Source organism: Parasteatoda tepidariorum, chromosome 5, assembly GCF_043381705.1.
Source record: "Parasteatoda tepidariorum isolate YZ-2023 chromosome 5, CAS_Ptep_4.0, whole genome shotgun sequence".
Lineage (NCBI taxonomy): Eukaryota > Metazoa > Arthropoda > Arachnida > Araneae > Theridiidae > Parasteatoda > Parasteatoda tepidariorum.
The window spans coordinates 23,613,706-23,632,437 of NC_092208.1; the positions used below are offsets into that span (position 1 = coordinate 23,613,706).

The 18,732-nt window shown below is 29.9% G+C and overlaps 1 protein-coding gene across 4 annotated transcripts in view; it reads left to right on the top strand.

The window, feature by feature from the left end:
* Positions 1–461: 461 nt before the first annotated feature.
* The window catches only part of LOC107451315 (uncharacterized), a 40,024-nt gene continuing 21,753 nt past the window's right edge, over positions 462–18,732 (top strand). The window contains exon 1 of one of the 4 annotated variants that reach the window (XM_016067378.4): positions 462–619. The gene's annotated coding sequence lies outside the window, so the exon portion shown is untranslated. Of the gene's footprint in view, positions 620–10,737; positions 10,886–14,566; positions 14,901–18,732 lie in introns of those variants that run through there. The other 3 variants (XM_016067377.3, XM_016067381.3, XM_016067376.3) reach the window with 3 other exon arrangements.

Sequence of the window (18,732 nt, forward strand, 5' to 3'; positions counted from 1 at the left end):
GTTTTAAAATTAAAATGCGAGAAACATTTAAATAAAATGTGACATTAAATAACGTTAGTATACATTTTGTAAAAATGCAATATTGAAAATATCAAAATATATTTACTATGAAAAAAGTACATTTCCTTATATTAAGAAATTCTCAGTGTCGACAATATTATACTTTCCTTTAGAAAGGAGTTTTTTTAGCAGTTGCATTTTTTTAATAGTTAAAAACATTAAATTGTCTGATCACGTACTCTTTTTTTAACTATGAAGTTAAATCAAAAATCCCTTTCTACAACATACTTTAAAAAACATTGCGAAAGGGCTAACCGAAAATCAAATAATCAAAACAGTTGTAAAAGCAGAAGTAATTAAATTTCTTCCTATTCACTTAACAGAAGGTTTAGTTCAGTCTTCCTCACAAAGATGGCGTTGCAGTCAAATCTAAACCCTTTCCATTCTAAAGCAGGGGGAGTAGTGGATAACAATGTCTTACTCTCCAGGAAGAGCATCTCTGCTTTACTCTTGCGCTTCTTTTTGCTCCACTCATCGAAACGGGATGTGATTGGGAATCCCTTCCTACTTGTACCAGGAAATCATGCGGAGTCGGAAGGAAAACAAGGGAAGCTTAAATGTAGGTAGTTTTAACTCATCTTGAAATCTTGCATTGTTTTATTTGTAATTTATTTTTTAACATGCATGAAGATAAAAATGAAAATTGAATTGTTAACATTTGAAATATTAATGTTTTTATGTGCCTAAATGCATGTTGCATCGTTGTCTGCTTGTATGTTTAATTGTGATCGAAAGCGGCAAATACATGCATTAATTTTGTGAACGCAACATTTTCATGGAGCAAGATGCTCTTTTAACAAAAATTTAAGTCAAAAGTAACGTTTTCCTTTTAAAAAAAATTGTTTTGTAAATGTTTTTTTTCGTAATGCAATGTACTTTTTAACTTTTTGCAAATTTACGTTCCGCTTAAAAATAAGAAATTTAAAGACGTTATTTTTTATCTAGTGAGTTTTATAATAAAAACACATTGAAAAATATTTCAAAATTTATTTTTCATGCTATTTTTTTCTTATTATTGTTTTTCTTATTATTTCATAGCTATATTCTAAGCCGATTGTTACACAATTTTGTAATTTGAGACTCTTTTGTAATTCGTAACTCAATAGAAAAATAATTTAGTTCTATCTTTAGATTTATGTAGGTAACATTTACATATCTAGCTGTTTACGAAAAAAGATAATTATTTATTATTGATAACAGTACTTTAAAAGAAACTAAATTTATGGAAGATACTTTTACATGTATTCGTTAATCGTTAATTTTATCTGATAAAGTTTCTTAATAAAATTAAACTACAAAAATAGCAATATAACTAATGTTAAGCGTGAGAAAAGCTTTTCCTAATTTCCTTTGTACTTTTTTTATAAAACTAACCAATTTCCTTACAAATTTTTAGGCAATTGATATAAAACTCCACTAACCACTCCCCAAAAGAAAGTCCTGATATGCATTTTTTATTAAAACATAAAATTTTGAATTTAGAAATAGCTCACTCACATCATTTTAAGAAAAAAATATTATAAATTAAATATTTCGAAATTCTTTTTCAGTATTGCATATAGAAATTAGAATAAAAGTAATAGGTCACGAAATCTTTACTACTACAATATTACTGCATAGTTTATTTAATTTCTGTAAATTAAAACAATAATAATTCAAAAACATAGGGGAGTTCATTTATTTGGGGAAAAAATGCTGTATAACCACTAATCAACTTTAATGATAATTTAAAGGAATTTTAAATAATTTTGAGATCTATATACTAAATTCATATAAAATGTGTCTTTTATTTAAAAGCTGAGGTATTCAGATATTAAGTTAATTTTTTCCTTAAAAGTGACCAAAAAGCATAGAACATTGCCGTATTTTAAAATATTTGTCTGTAGTCTACTATGCTTTTTCTCAAGCTTTAAAATGATAGAATTTTTTAATTTAATATTTTGATCGCTACCTGATGTTCTTAAGTTCTAAAATTCTTCATAGTTGTGTATTTTCTATAACGAAAATGCAGTATAAAGGTCTGAAGAATAAATAAATTGAAGGAAATAAATTACTTGACTCAGGAAATAAAAAAGTTCCTTTAAAATTACTGGCTTTCCGTAATAAAAAGAAATATTCGAAGGGCGAAAAAGTACTACAATATACAGTGCGCATGAACACCCTAAATTACTTTTGCACTTATGATCGGATTTTCATGTACTAGGACTCAAACTAAATTATTCGAAAGCCTGTCTCAAATATTAATTAATTAGTGCAGACAATATTTTAAATTACAAAATCTGATACATAAAAAATACTTTTTCACTGAATAAACGTGCATTGTCCCTCAAAACAGAAGAGGTAACAGCAATCTGGAAAATATGGTCCGTATAGTTTGGTCAAGAGAGCTGTCGAAATTTTTTATCCCTTAATGTTAATTTTACTTTTCACGTATTTCGCCCGTTTTCGAGAGTTTTCTATTCAAATCGAAAAATTTTTGCACACTTGCACACGATGATAAAATATGCTTCCATGAAAATAATTCAATGCAAAAAATAGCTTTTAATAGTTATTCATTTTTTTAAATAATGACAGGAAGACTTTAAATTGTAGGGTACATAATATCAATTAATGTAATTTAATGTTATAAAATGCTAAATTTGAACGAAATTGGTCAAATAGTTTTTGAGAAATTAAATTTTAAATATACGATTTTTTTTTTAAATTTGATGACCCAGAAACTATTCGATTGATTGCTGTCAAGTTTTATATTTTCCCACTTGAAATTACATTCTTTAAAATTGTGTAAGAATTCATGTATCTAAAATTTCAAAAAAACATTTGACGATTGCTTAAAATAATAAAAAATATTAAATAATTATTAAAAATTATTTAATAAGTTTTCTTTGGATAAGCAAATTTTATAAATGTGAGCAAAAAAAATTATTATTTTTAAAAAAAATTCTCGAGATATAGTACTCGCAAAATGTAAAATTGACATTAAGACGTACAAATTTTTGACCGCTCTACTCTTCAAACTATTAAGACCAAATTTTTCGAACTCTATCTTTATACTATACGCTTAACCAATTTCCATAATTTGAGGGTCAAGAATTCGAATCCATAAAAAAATTCATTTTTAGAGGAAACGTATTTTTTGTCTGATTTTATAAATTATAATTATAATATGCCGGTTAGACGGTCAAGTGGTTAGCGTGCCTCACTGCGAAGTGCCTCACTGCGAAATCCCGCTCAGGGTATGGATGTTTCTCTCTGTGTGTGATGTGTGAATGTGGGCATATAAACGGGTATCTGTGGCAGTGTGACGTGAGTAATGTTGCTCGCCTCCCTGACTTAGGTTCACAGGTGCCCACTGGGTAACATTAAATCAGTAATATTTCCGGCATCTTCCTAGGCGAAGAGCGTAAAAGTTCAGTGCCTGCCATGAGAAAAAAAAATTATAATAATGAATTATAATATTGTGCTTACTAATTTAATAGTATAATTGAGATTAGGCCCTCGAACTACTAAGATTGAGTCCTGGTACTAGAAAATTCTATAATTTCATCAGAAGTTATTCAGGGAGTTCCATTTTTTATTTTGCGCATAGTACAATAAAAATAGAGTAAAATTCTCTTTTTCAACGTTGTATTCTCTTTTTCCATGTGGTATTTCTTTTTTGTAAAATTCGCTTTTTCCACGTCCTTCTTTATAATTTTAAGAATATTGTTATAAAAGTACTAAATACAGTACTCATTAATGAGTTAATAAAAACAACATGACTTCAACCCCACCTTTTTTATAGTATTAATAATTTTTTAATCACGCCACATTCAGATTTTATTCACGGAATGCCTTGCTATAAATTATCTAGCTTGCTATAATAAGATACGTACCCTTATAAAAAAGTGATTCTCTTAGTTCATAATCAAGCGATATGCTTTCGGTACGGTGCAGAACATTTGTTTATGTAGCAATAGAGCTGCAGAAATGACCATTGTTGACGGTCTTGGAAGCATCCCTGAGGATGATCCGGAGACATGTATACTTCCCATCCTGTTTTACAGAGAGGACACGTTTACACGCCATCCATCAATCCGCAGGTCGTAATTTTGACCTGAATCAGTGCACGATCAATCCCCTATCCAGTACCCCCAGAGTTATTGATTTTTTACAGGAACTTAGCGGACTCTGTGACCCCAACAGATTTAGCGTGCACTAGTCATCTTTTTACACACGGAGAGTCTTCGGCCGGCAGAGATCAAACTCACGACCACTCGGACATAGGCCCAACGCTCTACGAGCCAGGCTATTCCAGCTTTGACATGATTTCAACTTAACTAAAAAAAGTGATTTTTTTTCTATTGAAACTGTCATTTCACTGAATGTGATACAAAAATATTAACTCAAAATTTTTTTAATGAAATCTAGAATATTTTTATTTTAAAAGAAATTTCAACTTATAAATTTTGGTTGCATTTGTTCTGTAACTCAATGAAGCCGAGAGAATAAGATCTGGGAATATGAAATAAAGAGTAAGGTTCGTTCCCCAAACTTCTAAATACTTCATCACTCAGCAGTAAATAGTATATAAGTGATTGAAGTTGATTCTAGATTAAAATATCAATTTAAATATTTAAACATTTAAATTCTTAGTTTAAATATAGATTAAACTTCAAAAAAGCACTCAAATGCTATTTGTAGTTGCTAGCTAAGATTGCTCAGTAACTTCGGCAAGTCTGAAACCTCATATGCAGGGATACTAACAAAAGGGAAAAAGTCAAAAAATGGAAAAAACGATAAGTGATTGTATTTAAATCAGTTAATTTCCTGCCACCTATTTAGGAAATAAAAACATCATGGTGGGTATAGTGCCATAAGCTACGTATGCTGACCTGGTCTTTTTTCCGAGAAAGGTGACAGGTCATCAGTACATCAAGGCATTTTTTTCAAATATTGACTTCGTAACTTTTCACATTATACCCCCAAATATAGGTGCTTAAGATGGCGTTATACCAAGACAGAAATATTTCATCGTAAATTCCCTTTGATCTCCATAAGTAATTTAACATTTGAAGTAAAGAAAAAGTGAGATCAGACAAATCTACGGTAAGCCGTGAAATTTCAAATAGTAAAATGAAAGTTTCAAACTATCAAAATGGAAACAATTTATGAAAGTATAAGATTACGCAGTGGCTCTCTCCCTATAATCTGTTTGTAGTTTTCAGTTTTTAATTTTACTCTATGTTTGCCTGAACTCACTTTTTCTGTATTTTAAATTACTTATGTAAGTAAAGAGAATTTCAGTATAGCCACCTGGACACAAATTTGTGGGTTTCCCTCCATAAATATTGTCATTCTTTAACCTTCCGTTAGTCGCGCACTTGTTTCCGACATGGTTAATCGCGTTGCACCTGTGAGGTGTTTTTGATTTTTTGAAAGCCAAATGAAATTTAGTCTAGTCTAAATAGTTAATTGTTACCAATTTAAGACTCTTTAGAGAGATAAATATCAAAAAACTTATTTAGTGAAGTACCGAAGATAAATTTTTATTGCTCCCGCGTCGGATCTCTTCCTCCATCACAAGATGTTCAAGCAATTGGCGCAAGAAGGTTCTGCGATTTTTTACTCCGTAACCATTTTCTGTGTATATAACTTGACGATTTATACCTGCTACGTTGAGAAGGACAGAAAATGAGATAAAAAATATATATTTAATTCATAAAAATATTATATCCATAATACTTGCGTCAATGGTCGCGCTGCACCAGAGGGGTGATTTGAGCGGTTCCAACTCTCCATCGACATGTTCTAAGGTCGGTTTTACACGGACATTTGAGTAATCCAAAGTTAGGAACATAACATTAGGCTCGACCCCCGGAAAAATCTATTGACGGCAAAGGAGGTGGAAGTGCAGTAGGGATGCACCTGTGAGGTGCGCGCGACTAACGGAAGGTTAAGGGAAGTTGGCATATTTGGGGATTTTATGACCGTTTTACCACACTATCCCATCCCCTTGATTAGTATTTGCTGTATTTTCTTTACAGCAAACCACATCTGCCCGCAATTTAAATTGTGGTATCATAATATTCACATGCACCAGTATCTCCTTCGGTTCCTCATCAAACATGAATTAAGACTGTTACATATAACTCATTAGAGTAGACGACGTTACCATCTAAACCAGGGATGTCAAACTAGCGGCCCAGTCAATATATCCGAAGCAAAGTAAAAATAATTTGAAAATGTGAATTAGAAACGAAACGAGCATATAAAATTATAATATACTTTATTTATAAACTATACGGATGGTTTTAAATTGTACGCGCGAAAACATAAAATTCAAAATGGCTGAAATGGCCGTTTCACATTAAGCTATCAAATAGATAGTACATATTCAGGTTTATCCTGCTACAGCGAGGTAAGTTGGTTATCTTGCCCCAAGGTTCTCAAACAATTCTGGGATTCGAAAGAAGAAATATGTAAGTTTTTGCATACTAAAAATTAAGATACGAGCTTGTTCTCCGATTAAATATGGTTGCAAGGTTTATCTTTTATGGTTGATATGACCAAGCAATTATCCGATTTAAATTTATTGTTACTAGGCAAGGATCAGATCAGTGCAAACATGTTTGACATAATTAAAGTATTCAAATGTAAACTATTTCTTTGGGAAAGGCAACTGAAAAATGAAGATTTAACGTGCAACAAGAACAAATCTAGTTTAGATTATACTGCATCGTAACAAAAATAAGCAGAAAAAAATTTAAAATCTTAGAGCAGATTTTGAAACAAGGTTTAAAGAAATTCTTTGGAAGTCAAATTTTGTTTGTTTTCTTCGATTTTCTCAATAAATATAGACTCAGTACCCAGCTATATGCAAATGGAAGTGATTGAGATTCAGTACGACTCAAATTTGAAGGCAAAATTCATTGAAGTGGATGTGCCTGAATTTTACGAATATTTACCGCAAGGTTTGAAAATACTCGAAAATTCGCATATGAAATTATTTAGTATTATTAAATTATTTTAATTAAGTACTTATCAGTGGGAGCAATTATTTTCTGTTAGGAATGGAAATAAATCTCCTGTCCGAAACCGCATTAATAACGCTCACGTTGAGTCAATTTTGAAAGTAGTCTCGGTCAATAAAATTTCTCCCCGAAATAGTAAAGATAGTAGCAGAGAAGAGATGTCAAGTAGCAGGACGTGAATAATAATTTAACTTTATATATGTTTATTACAAAGTATTATTCAAAATAAAAATATTTGCTTCTATGAACATTGATTTTTGTTTTGCGGCCCACCTAAAGTTAAGCATTGTTTGTTTGGCCCAAGTTAGCTTTTGAGTTTGACACTCCTGATCTAAACCAACCCAAACTTTAGGTCAATCGTTAGAATAATTAGACCAGGGATGGACAAACTACGGCCCGCGGGCCAACTGTGGCCCGCCGGAAGGTTTTATCCGGCCTGCGGATAGAATTTTAATTTGCCGATCAGTGGCAAATATAAACAATATACATCCATTTTCTTGTCAACTATTTAAAATTATTTCTGTTTTTCCTTTTTTAACAAAGTACTGATGACCTTTTTATTTTTGTTCTACAAAACATAAATTAATGGAAATAGTTAGCACAGACAGCTTCAACGTTCTTTATAGAATTCAGAAGTTCTTTATAGAATAGCCTTAGATTGGCTCCAACTAGCATTTGTCTTTCTCGAGGAATCTAATATAGGTAAATTGTACTTCACATTTGGCAGACTGCTCATTTTAGGATCCAGCGAGCGGACAATCTAACAATCATCTGAAGCAGTTGCTTCTAAATATGCCAAAGTTTTACAAATCATTACCAAAAGCTAGCTTCCAAAATTTAATATTTCATGCCCAGAAAATCAGCACAATGTTGCTTAATCTTATATATGTGAACAAGAGTTTTCAACTATGAACCTTAGAAAAATTCATTTCAGAAGTAGCCTAACAGAAAAGCATTTAGCCTTGTTCCTTAAAATAAGCACATCTCACTTCGAACCTTAATGTAAAGAATTTTTAAAAATGAAATCGCAATTTCATTTATCTCACTAAATATTTAAATTAAAACTTGTATATAGCTTTTTTTTTTAAATTTTGAAAGTTTTACTTGGCCCACCAAAAATTTTTTCTCTCTATTTTTGGCCCTCAACCAAAAAAGTTTGCCCATCCCTGAATTAGACGGTAGCTATCTCTATGTCCGCTATTACATACTCAATATGAATAATTTACTGGCATTTTTGCTGTCATTCATTTGGCGAGAGGGTCTTTGACCAAGAACACTAGCCTGACGATTTAAGTAAACTTTATTTATAATGAAATATTAAGCATTTATAAATATTTTATTATAAATAAAGCAGGGCAGAAACGTACGTCTGTCTACTACGCTATTCAAAACCATAAACGATAACTTTCGGTGCCAGCAGTTTCGCCGTTATGCCAAACGCACGCTCTGTTTGGAGGTTGCAGGAAGTATGGAGATTACAGGTTTGATTCCCACCGTAGCAATTGAAACAGATTAACTTTAAGGCCAACAGATGGCGCTCAGACTGAACACATATAATGAATATTAATGTTTTTTATTTTGTTTTAGTTTGATTTTCATAGCTTCGTTAAAGAAGATCGTTTTGTGTAATGTCCGTCCTGTCATTAAATTTGGTATATTGTTAGAATTCGTTTTCTTTTAAACACAAGCGAAGAAGATTTGCAGTAGCGAAGTCTGGTAAATAGATAAGATCCAGGTAGGAAAGAATAAATTGAACTTATTTCTATTCTATTTCTTCAGCAATATATGTATCTTAGCGATGTTCTTTTCGAACTCATGATATAGGCTTGTCAAAAGCTTATACGTCATACTTTGCAATAAGCAAAAAAGTCTGTAGATATATATGTGAGTAACAATAAACAAATAAACAAAGCCAACCCATCTTTATTATTTTATTTATTTATTGTTGAACATACATATAGAGTCTTGTGTGCTCATTACAAACTATGGCGTAACACAGTGGATTGACCGTAAGGCACAGTTCCCAATAGATCACAGAAGTCAAGCATCACTAGCAGTGATCGGTGAGTGGGTGAGTGACCCAATTAAATGGCAGATTGTGAAAGGGCCGAGGGTATGTGGTATCGGTCCTCGTTAAACTGTCACAGGTTGTCGAGCTACCAAGCGGGGTAGTCATCCTTTCCGCCGAGGATCAAAATTGTGATGGCAGGTCTTCGAATCATCCAAAGTGATTTTTTCCAGACCAAAACCATATAGCACATTGTACAACTACAGTGTGACATAAATACTGCTAATACAACTACAAAATCCGTGGTGTCTCAGGGGATATAGAGCTCACCTCTAATGAGATCACCAGGGATCGAATCCTGGCAATGTCTGGTTGATTCAAATTCCGCCCCCGGCTCGCACCGATCACAGTGCTGACGTGAAATATCCTTAGTGGTAGACAGATCATAGGTTAGAGTCCTCTTGCCTTCATTATAACCATGGGGGTTCTCGTACTTTTTCTCTCCATATAACGCAAATGCTGGTTAGTTCCATCAAAAAGTACCCCACGAAGGCGAATTTCTCCCAATACTTGATCCAGGAATTCCTTTGTCTTCTGGATTGGGTTCAAAATTTTTAAGGGTACGGGGTTGAACATTGGTAGTTGTAAACTGAAAATTCGGTCGGCTGTTCAACGACAGTTATAAAATAAAATAAAATACAACCGCAAAATACTGCTCATAAGCAATTGTCGCGTTGATGTTGTTGTTGTTGTAGTTCATTTACGTCGCACTAGAGCTGCACAATGGGCCATTGGCGACGGTCTGAGAAACATGCCTGAGGATGATCCGAAGACATGCCATCACAATTTTGATCCTCTGCAGAGGTGAGGACACCCCCTCTTCGGTAGCCCAACGACCTGCATGCAAAGTCGAGCACTTTACGGTAGAACACTTTAACGAGGACCAACACCGCACACCCTCTGACCCTACGCAGATTGATGTAAGTGGTCACCCACCCGCACACTGACAGCAGCCAGTGATGCTTGACTTCGATGATCTGCTGGGAACCGTGTATTGTCGCGTTGAAGAACAGATTGTAAAATTTAGAAAAAATATATCAAGCAGAAACCGGCGGGATTCTGACCACTTCTTCCACGCTACAGAAAGTTTGGTGGAACGGGAAGACCCCCACCCCCAATTTAAACTTTCATGCCTGTCTTTAAATGAAGTGTTTTCAAAGCAACAAAAATAAGCAGTTAGAAACGTATTATGAAAATTAACTCTATTTTTTTAATTTCGTAATACTATTCGAAGGTACGTCATGCAAATATATTTCATTATAGTTAAGTTATCAATTATAAATCTAAAATTCATAAGATTTTCGTTCTGTACTACTTTTAACCATACCATAATTTGCCAATTTTAATTAATTTCGACTTAAAATACTGACTTATTTGTTGTTATTATTAGTTAGGAAAGATCTAAAAGTGAATAAAAAAGATAATGTTATATTAACACAAATTTATTTATTTACACAACTTATCTTGCGCCTTCTATGAATTATTTTTATAAAAAATATTTAGAAGAATAATTCATTTTCATGGTAACAATCCGTAATTCAATTCATTTGTTCTGAGAAACGGTTCTTTGTTCCCAAGTATTAATTACTTCTTTTAAACTATCTCATTTTTATTTTTGAAAAGTTAAGTACGTTGAAAAGCGAAAATATTTGCACTTTCATTCTGTTTACGTTAAACTTGAATTGTTATCATTACGGTTTAGTTGTTGATAGTTTCATGAACAAAACGATAGTATTCTTAGTGGGTAAGTAAGAAGGTTTTAGACTTTTATAAATTAACTGTAGCGATAAATCTATCCTATTGCGGTTTCAAAATTAGAACAAAAAAGCATGCCTGAAGATATAACTACTTTATTATTATGCGTAAAAACTTTGATGTAGGGGTAAAAATAATTTTTTCTAATTCTTTTTATTGAATCAAATAAATTTTAGTGGTTGTTTAAAAGCTTTACAATAGTATTCTTAAATCAAATTATGAATTGATTTAGTCAAAATTTTCAACAAAAAAAACATTTAGTAGTTTTAAAATTCCAATTATTTTCATTTTATTTTTTTCCTTAACCTTTCTCTGTGTCCAAATTCTGTTGCTTTTTTTAGAACATCTAAAAATCTTCTCATTTTCATTAACTTTATCCTCCATGATATTTTTTAAATTTTTTACACAAAAAAACTCTTTTTAGGGTCTTTTAAAAAAATTGGAGATTTTCATTGATTCTGTGATGTAATCATTTGTGTTGTAATCCTCAGCTCATATCTTTCATTACAATTCAGCTCACATTTATTATTTAAATAACGTGAAGTCCAAATTAATTTCAATTCGATAATATCTTGCACTCGATGCTTATATGAAACTGCTTCCGTAGTACAATTTCCACACTTTTTTAGAACTATGAGGGTTCTTTCACTTATTATTTATATCACATCTGATAATTTCTAGAATTTTTTTAGTTGTTTAAAACAAATCATTTAAATTTTTTTTTGTTAAATAAAAATAATAAAGGCCTCTTTTTCCGTCTTTAGGATATAGTCACTTAAAAACAAGATGAAATTTGTCTTTTAAATTTAGATGGCATTCGATTGTAGATCAGCTGACACATATCAATGAGAAATCGTGAATGTGAATTCAATATTTGATTTAGTTAAACTTTAAAAAATAAATAGCTCTAATTTTTAATTATTGGAAAAATATGCTTTAATCTTCGTGATTTTTAATTTATTTTGAATAAATAAAAACTGTTTTCAGCTTCTTTTTCTTTCAATTCAAATTTCTTTTTAAAAATAGTAAGATTAAATGCAAATATTTTTCTATTATTTTAAGAATTAAACATTGAAATTTTTACTTTTTTTCTCATTTTCCTGAAAATTAAAAAAAAGCACGAAGTATTCAAATGCCAAATACCATCGTTCAGTTTTTGAAATACATCGTTTCAAAGTCGAGAATCATGAAGAAAAGTCACAATATAACTTAACATTTAATTCGGGAAAAACTAAGTATTCTCTTGTAATCTAATTAAGACTCAAACATAATTTTTTCATAATTTGTAAGGGTATTATATCATTTTTAAGCGATAAATACATTTTTAAAATTTCTTCCTCCCAAAAACTATTGAAAAGTGAGTAGATTACTAGTAAAATAAGGGTACCCGAAACATTATTAAAAATTCTTAGCTTAACCAATAAAAATCGTTTTACATTTTGTAGAAATTACCATATAATACAAAATAATTAATAAAAGATACTTACGATATCAGACTGAGTAAAAGTAGGCATTTTCGAGGAAAATTTCGATTTATTTTTATTATTATTATGATCCATATCTAGACTTTAACTCATTAACTTTGCAAAACCCTTAACAAAATTTATTTCCGATTTTTAGAAATGAAATTATTGTTGTTTTTTCGTATACTAAGAAACAAAGCCGAAACCGGACGTAAACTCAAGAAAATGAAAATGAAATGTTCCTTTTTTTTATAGGTATTTGAACTCTTATTTATTTAAATAAATTGCATTTTTAAGACAAATAAAAAAAAATTCAGAAATTAATTTTCGAATTGGCAATTCTTTGAGGTCAGAATTTTCTTATATTTCCGAATTTCTATGCATTTTAAATGCATTTTCTGAAGAACGTTGATTTTGAGAAAATTTCTTTATGCTCTCGCACATTGCAAAAAGAGTTTATAATAGAATTCTTTGAAATAGAATTCTTTGATTGTGAATGTAGATTTTGTAAAATTTTGGCGATGTTTTAAACTGAAAGCTGAAGTCTAAGTTTGAATTTGTTATTTTTATCAAGCTTTAAGGAAAAATATTCAGAAATTTTCCTTGAAAATTCAATATTGAACAATATATTTAGTTCAATGTATTAAACAATGTATTATTTTAAAATTTATGCATTACAATTTGTTGTAGAGCTGTTTGCGTATGAATAAAAATTTGCAGCTTTTAAACTCAATGTTGCCATTATTTTGAGAGATATTTTATAAATTTTTAAACTTTATTTCAAATTTATAATTTAGCTCCCTTACTTACCAAACATAAAATTAAAATTTTAGTTGAGACTTTTATTGTAAAGAAAAAAACCGGTCAAAACCAGTGTGATACCTTAAACTTGATTTAAGCATTTGTATGCTTTTCATTTGTAAGCACATATAAAATCTAGTGCTTTCGAGGCACAAATCTTTAACCCTTTTTGTGTTAGGCAGGAATCTTTAGTCTCTCATCACTCCTACATAACTTTATACACGTGTGTGCATTTGTTAAATATAAACACCTTATACTTGCAATTATGTATAAAGAGTCTGTGAGCATTCAAATTATAACTATCCTAACAGTATGCATATTAAAAAATAAACAGCCAACGGAATGACATCAAATATCCTTTTTTCTTTTGGTATGAGATTTTATAATTATATTATTTGATTAAAACACTTTTAAAATTGGTTAATTGTTAACACTTTTAAATGTGGTCTAAGTAAATACTTACATTTGGATCGAAGGAGAAATAAAAATTTTTTACATAAAGTAGTTTGAAACAGCAAGAAAATATCATACAGAATCATACAATATCATATCATATACATTTTGAATAAACAAGTATGTGGTGCCACATTTTTCATATGGGTATTTTTCCTATTAATACCCCTTTTTGTGGCAGAGCATTAATACGTTAGAATATTTCAGAATATTTTCATTTTAAATATTGTTCCTCAGTTTATTGCATATATTTTGCACTGAACCCTTTGACGTAAATAGGAGACCAGTGTGTCTTTTATATATTTTTTCTGGCGCTCTAATTACAATCAGAAAAATATTCTGCTATTTTTTATTCATAAAAAACAGTTTAATAGTTACTAAAAAATCTGTTATATTATCAGAACTACATTTGTACTAAAATATAAAAAAATTGGTTTGAATTTTTTTCAAAAATTTATCAATAATTGATTTTGACCTTTAACGTAGAAAAAGACACTGATGTTTCCTTCTATATTTCATGACCATAAATTATTAAAACGCTAAATATGATATTTTTCACCCATTTTTACTTAAATTAATAAAAAATAGAAAATAAATATTATTGATAAACATTCTGCGTCAAAGGGTTAATGAGTTTTTTCTCCATACTGCGGTCGGCTAGTTGGAGTTTAACTTTCCTTTCAGTGTCAAATTAATTACGAGGTTAAATGCGAAACATACTCCGCCGCAGTCTTTCACTTCATATTTAAATATTTCGTTATAGCAGAATGCATTGTATTAGAAAAAAATATTTTCTTTCGAGTTACAATTTTAAATTTGCCATACAATGATTCCCGAGATTCACTTACAATAGAAACTCTGTATGAAAAAGTTTTATAAATAATTCATAATTCAAAACGTAAACATGCTTAGTGTTGCCACAACAAGCATTTTATTCTGTGTAAGTCTATCCGAAATGACACAGAGATCACGCTCTAAATAAATTGGCAAGTGTTCAATTTTTTTTAAAAAAGATCACCCAAGTTGGTTCAACTAGTGTCAGTCTAGTTTCTGTGAGACAGATGGTAATGGCTTTTCTTGATGTGTTGAAATGTTTGTTTTCTTATAATTTCTCATATAGATTGGTGGGTCGCATTTGTATGTCTATAATCACTTTAGCCATATTTGTTATCACAACAGCTTTATAAGTCATGTTTTAAAAGAAATTCAAGTTCAATGTTTACAATTGTTATAATTCCGGTGGATATATAGATTGATATAATTCTTGTGGAAATAAATACAGAAATCGTGAGTATTTCTTTCATTATCTTCTTCACTACTGAAGTCTAAAAAAAATTGAAAAAATTATTTCACAGTTTCAAATTTCTATTTTACAGTCATAATAAGATAAATAAAATATGAATTATATTGCCATTGAGCTGATAATTTTAACCACATGTACGTGTCACTTCGGTTTTATTAAGTAAACGAATATAAATATTTCGAAAGCTAAATTGCGCCTAAAATAGGAATGTATATTGTTATATTATAGTCGATTCAAATACAATAATGAATAATATTATTGATTATGTAGAAAAAAATTCAGTGTTAAAAAATACAAAGCATTATATACTATGCAATACTGCCTTAAAAATTGTTTTCAGAATAATTAAATTTTATAATATTTAAAATTACTTATGTTTCCGAGCACTAGGATTAGTCCTTTTTCGAAAATCCCTTCTATTTAAGTGGAATTCTACTGAAATAAATTTCATTTTCTGTATCTTTTGGAATCCCCAGAAAGTTTAAACGTTGACGAATGTTTCAATGAGAGTAAATTATAAATTTTCTTATAGCGTGTTTTTACAAGCTAAGAAGCGAAAGTGCACATACGTGGGCTGAGGCAATGAAGAAATTAAACTAATTTAATTATTGTCCTAACACAAAATTGATGTGCTTTTTTAAAAAATGTCATAAATCATTTTGATATATTTCGTAACTATTGGATTGCTGTTATCCTTATCATGTCGTTAAACCATTACGTTTTTTCTAACTTATTATAAAGTCAAGAAGTTATAAGAATTCAAGTGATTTATTGCATCGCTAACATAGATATTTATCAAGAGGACAATGGCAATAACATTAGAAGCATCTAATTCTGAATTCTATTTCATTTATGTCATATACACTACATATTCGCAACTTATGCAATACACTTTGTTTAAATAAAATTAACGCATAGATAACTTTTTTTATCGAATACTACCAGTGTTGCGTGCTTTACAATTTTTGCAATCCTATACCTAAATTTGAATTATAATAAAATTTCGAACCATCATTAATTGTCAAACATAGCCCAATAGAACGTATGATTCTTCCAGTAGAAAAATTTGGTAATTTTTTTGACGCAGGTGTGACACTGGTGTCCTTTTTTATATATTTTTCTCTGACGCTTTAATTAAAGGCAAAAATAATTTTGATATTTTTTAAATTTTGAAAAAAAGTCGTATAGTTAATAAAAAACTCTGTTGGATTGTCGGAATTATGTTTGTACTAAAATATAAAAAGTGGCTTGAAATTTCTTTTTTTCATTCATATTCAAAAATGTATCGACGATTAATTTTGTAAATAAAATTTCAAAGATGAATAAATGTTTCTCTTAGATCTAAATAACTGCAAATTTGAAAACGTATCGTTTGTAATTGAACCGTGCTTCGAAGATTTTGCCTTTAACGCAGAAGAAGACACTGGTGTCTCATGCTTTATTTCATAACCATAAATTATTAAAATTCTAATTATAATACTTTTCACTTATTTTGAATAAAATTGATGCAAAATAATGAATTAAAAGTATGAAAAATATGTTTAATAAAAATTCCGCTTTAAAGAGTTTCTGAAAGAATGGGAAAATAAAACATATTTATTGTCTGAATTATTACTTAAAATTTGACATCTTATTATGAAACATATTATAAATATTTTTTTTATTGTTAGCGAATTTTAGATTTACTTCTTTTAATGCAGCAACTGGAATTTATTAAATAAATTTGAAACAGTTAATAACCTTTTTTATCACCGTCGATGATGAATTTTTAAATTAATTTTCACCTCTGCAACCTTAAAGTTTCGAAAATTATGTAACACAACAAAAATTTTTATTACTAGGTTTTAAATTAAATTAAAGTATATTTAAATTTAGTCATCATTCTGACTTACCCTCATTTAATGCTATGGTAGTTTGTCAAGCGTAGAATCGCGTATAATGCATACCCTGTTCCTTACTGGGAAATAAAGGCATCGATTAATTGGGGTGACTGCTGGGTCAAATTTAAGGTTGAATGTCAAGTTTGTCACATGATCATGAGTTATTTTTTTTCATTATCAAACATGACTATTTTTTACTCACTTGATGTGATTCATATTTCTCGAGATACTTCCATTTTAAACGTTTTTCATCCCATTTTCATATTGATATTACAGCACCATCTCATCTGTTAACCAAAATTCAAAAGAATCTGTAACTTGAATTGTGGTTTTTTTTTTCTTCCTCTGAAGCATCCATTTCCTAACACTCTCAAAAACTGGAGGCTCCTATTTAAGATTTTGCTATCTCCCCCACAAATGGCAGATTTTTTTTTTTTTTTGATATTAATGAAAATATTTCACACGCACTTTTTAAATTTTTGATCCCATTTCATTCTTTTTGGGCATCCTGTGTTAGCTAAACGAGTCTGAAAACGTGAATTGCCCTTATACCTTCATTAAACGACTTTTGAGTTGCGTTTTTTATTTTGGTGGCAAAGTGGCTATTTATTCCCTATTTATTCCCTTTTTTTTCGATACTCTTGTGCTTAAACCTTGCATTTTTTTCTAACAAAATTCTTTTTTTACATGAACAGCATGCTTGGTTCAGTTTTTCCTTAGTTATACAAAAAAAATGCATTTATTCTTTTCCGTTGAAACTATTTTCTTGCGAAAAGAAAAATTCTTTACTCGTATGAAAAATGTGTTGTTTTTAATAATAAAGCAGTAATGATCCAGCGTGCTTTGATTAAAGATTGCGTAAAAACGAAACCTTCATATGTTATAACATCAAACTCAAGTTTTCAGAAGGACAGAGGTTATTCTAGCCCAAATCTTAAAGATCCGAGATAAAGTATCTTCAGATGATCAAAAAATAAACAATAAAACTTTTTGTTACATAAATGGAAAGAAAAGAAAAGAATAAGCATTACTTTGGCTTCGACTATATTAAGCCTTGGATCGATATCACAAAATTTCACGAGTCTACTTAGATTCAACTACGAACTTTTTTTGAAGGAAATATATGATCAAAATGGTGTGGATATGCGGTAGAGCAGTATTTCACCATCCTTTCACAGCATTTTGCTCCTTGTCTTTTCAGCGGACATTTGCTCTCAGTATATATGCATTATAGAGGCTATGCAGAGAATAGATCCAAGGAGGCAGAAACTTAATTTTTTTTTTTTGTCTAGAATTATCCTCGCCTATATTTACATAAAAACTGAATATAAAGTATAGATTTAGATTTTTATTATAAAAATATTTTTCCGATTTTTTTTTTTTTTTTGACAAATGGATTTTCTAATTAGATTTTTTAATTAGGTATTTTAATCAAATAGATCTTTTAATTATATTTTCAGGAATCAAGCAGATTTTTTAATTTAATAGAATTTTTAATTAAAATAATATTTTTTAATCAAATCATTTTTTAATTCCCTTTTTTTATTAAATTTATTTTTTGTGATTTTTCAAATTGAATGGGTTTTTTAACTAAATAGATTTTTTTTTAATTAAATTTGATTTTTATGATTAAGTTGATTTTTTTTTATAGCTTCAGTGATTTTACTCAGTTCAGGGGCATCTGATCAAAAAGTTTGTCTCGGGCATCCACACATCTCTGCATACCACTGGTGTTGTATTTTACACTTATGCTTTATAAAAGTGTATGTTTACTACACACATTTAGTTAAATGCGCATGCTCAGCACACTTTTTTTTTAATTTTTTACAATTACACTTTTGTTCAAATTACATTATTATTACTCGGTAACTGTTCAACCAATTAGTTTTATATTTTATACTTAAGAACAACAAGCTATCTTTTTCAGTTAAATTTC